The 2,396-nt window shown below is 34.1% G+C and overlaps 1 protein-coding gene across 4 annotated transcripts in view; it reads right to left on the reverse strand.

Annotated features, from left to right (window-relative positions):
- Positions 1-280: 280 nt before the first annotated feature.
- The window catches only part of GRIA2 (glutamate ionotropic receptor AMPA type subunit 2), an 85,269-nt gene continuing 83,153 nt past the window's right edge, over positions 281-2,396 (reverse strand). For all 4 annotated transcript variants that reach the window (XM_042829749.1, XM_042829746.1, XM_042829744.1 and 1 more), the window contains one exon: positions 281-2,396. This exon is cut by the window's right edge and continues 754 nt beyond it. The gene's annotated coding sequence lies outside the window, so the exon portion shown is untranslated.

Here is a 2,396-nt window from a genome sequence, read left to right on the forward strand (position 1 = left end):
TTGCACTGACATCGTAAGTACGACCAAGAAGGTTACATTCCAGAAATAGAATTATATTACTGGCAAGAAATGTACATTTCTCAATTTAGTGATGTGAACCCATGACTGACAGGATGATCCGGGGGAAGATGCGTCTTCTCTTTGCAAACACATCAAGAAAACTCGTGTATGTGGAGAAAAATAGGTTTGCCATATGTAAAATCTCGAGGAAGTACATTTATGATAAATAATTAACCAAATTTCAAGAATACTAAACAGACATAAAAAGTCTTTTGCCTTTTTTAAGAAGATTTTTTTTATGTATGATCGAAGTTTGTACAACACTCCAGAAAAGCCATCATGTGTCAGATTGAAAAATAAAATCAGAAGCATTTTCTGTCAGATAGGTATACATGAAAAAACAGGAACGTTCATGTCTTAGAAAGTGTATGTCCGGCTTTGTACTGTTACTCATTTAACAAAGCAGAAAATAAGATACTGTACTGTAAACAAAAAGCTACAGTAAAGACATTTCCAAATTTACACAAGTAAATTGAATTCATAAACATTTTGGTTGCTCCATAACAGTTCTCATATAAAATGAATAAAAAACCCTTGGACAGCTTTCATCACTCTGGACTACTTTTCACTTAAATGCACACAGACATACTTTATATAGCAATATACTGATGTACTGTAACATGGATATTAAACTATGATTACTGCTTTTTAACCGAGCTGTGTATTACCCAACCCATTTCATCTGTCATTGAAAGATTCTTACAGTATGTATTCCCATCATGTGGTTAATTATAAAAACATGAAAATATAACTTTACATTATTTCAGTTATATACAATCAGGTCAGGCTTGACAAAGACTTCGTACGCTACGGTTTTTAGAGGAATAAGCCCAGAGGTACAATAAATAGCTTTCCACTGTATATGGTAATGCAGTTCTATTTTTTTATTATTTTTTTTTTTCCAGGAAGTTTAGATTACCACATGAATATTATTTTAGTTTGGTCATTCTAGCATCGAACGTTAAAAATCAGAGTGCATTCTCCAACATACCTGATGAGGACTAATGCACAGAGCACACAAGGGCTACAGACGCATCCAGAAACAGTTGAGTTCAATCATAGGGAAGTTACTGGTAGCTTTGTCTCGTATAGAAAACACTGCATATACCTCTTTTTGTATACACTGTGCTCAAAGGAACAGGTTCAGAGCTTGTACCACAAGAAGGGATTTCGTTCCAGAGAAATGCTCTGCCTTCTGTAGCATTCAAGCAATATTTTACTTAAGCCTAAGGAACGGATTCAAGATAAAACTGCAAGTCATGTATCAAATCTTACTTAAGTAAATCCAGAATAAAATACAGATTTATTGAGACTGCATGAGGCAATGTATCCACAATGCAGAAAATTGTAAGCTTTTCAACCAAATGGATGGTTATTTTACTACAGGGAAAGCCAGAGAAATGTTCTGTTACTTCAATCTGCATTAGCATTTGAATTAATGTTATTGCATCCCTCTCAAGATTCCTTTTTGCTTTGTAAACAGAGCTATAGTCCTTAAATGCATATAATTAAAAACGCACGGTAACTCCAGATTGCAAAGAATACTTTTGGTTAAGATTCTTGACAATTTTTATGTTTTCTTATCACTACAGACTTGCATCTAATCTGCTGCCATCATTCTCAATTTAAAAAGACATTGCCAAGGTTTTTATTTTTCTCTTAACAAAGAACTTTACTAGCTGCTGCTTACGATTACCTTTTCAGAGTTTGAAACCTGCTTCCTTCAAGACACAATTTAGTTTTGTACTTAAAAAAAATATTTAATGCTCTTTTGGTGCTCACAATTTATCAATTTATTTTTTTACCAATAGTCTCCTCTGTCTGCACAGATACTTATTAACAAAAATGTACAAAAGTACAGATAGATATGAACCAACTCTTTGGATCATAAGTCCCTGCACTCAGTCAGAGTTAAGAGGAGCTGGATTCTGAATCAGCACCTGTCTGACTCCTCATGTGCTGGTATGAAGAACCACTCCAACCCAGAGCAACCTCGCTCCTCAGAGTTCAAAATGCGTATTTGAGCATCACAGCTTCGGTTCATCCACAGATAAAAAAAAAGCTGAGCTGATTCAGATGAGCTGGGAATAGCGACACTGTCAAAATCTAAAGCATCAACCCAACCTTGACAGTGTCCTTTTACATTCTAGGCTCTTTATAATCTAACTGTAGCTAGTAAAATTAATGGAACGCTTGCAAATAAAACCATAGAAAAGAGTTTATTTCAAATGTCAAGCATTGCCAAGTAATTTGATATTAACACCAAATGTTAAAGAATAGGATATACAGCAAAATTTTAATAACAATACTAAATTACAAGATTTGAACCTCTTAAT

The sequence above is a fragment of the Centrocercus urophasianus genome, unplaced genomic scaffold (genome assembly GCF_019232065.1).
Source record: "Centrocercus urophasianus isolate 14NV4802_14NV808 unplaced genomic scaffold, USGS_Curo_1.0 seq_32, whole genome shotgun sequence".
Lineage (NCBI taxonomy): Eukaryota > Metazoa > Chordata > Aves > Galliformes > Phasianidae > Centrocercus > Centrocercus urophasianus.